This window comes from Dysidea avara, chromosome 13 (genome assembly GCF_963678975.1).
Source record: "Dysidea avara chromosome 13, odDysAvar1.4, whole genome shotgun sequence".
In the NCBI taxonomy this organism is placed as follows: domain Eukaryota; kingdom Metazoa; phylum Porifera; class Demospongiae; order Dictyoceratida; family Dysideidae; genus Dysidea; species Dysidea avara.
Window position 1 is genome coordinate 14,247,460 of NC_089284.1, and position 753 is coordinate 14,248,212.

Genomic DNA, 753 nt, shown 5'->3' on the forward strand with positions numbered 1-753 from the left:
AACAGTGTTTTTTCCACTAAGAGCAGAAGAATGGAACTCTAGTACACAAGTTATACTCATTCGCATAAACTTTGTTTGGTATAGCTGGATGAATGAAGGACATACACTTTTATGGACTCTAGTTGGATTTAAAATTAAATCCAAATTTGGGAACATTATTGATAGCATTTAGCTAACAAAGTGTATGCTTTGCAAAGCATATAGAAATTAGTTAGCCTATCCGAGATAACACCTGTACTATGTTTGATGATAAAGTGTACTATACATTGAAATAAGGTAGCTAGTTTCGTTACAATTTAAAAATGATAACATTAGAATTGCAAGTGTTCTATTAGACTAGTGACTGCTCTATTAGAGTATCTCGATCTTGGCACAAAAATTCAAACTTAGCTATTTGCCTCACTTTCTTCATAGTGTACGGTTTGTAGCTGTAAAAGCATTTATAACTGTTGTCTTCTATTTGCCTATTAATTGGCTTTTCTGGGAAACTTGTACATGCACACACACAGAAACCACCCATCCTTATCAAGGTAGATACTAGTTCACAGGAGCATGTTCGGATTACTAGCCAATCTTTCATCTCTTTAAAATCAAACACGTGATTAATCCATAATTATTCAACATTTTAAAAGCATACACGTAATTTAACTCCCTCCCCTAGTGTACTTCTTGCTTAAAAGCTGAAAAATAATGGATGACCACTGTGAATAAATACCTGCCTACCTGCATTGCTATTTTGAGTATTCGTGGATG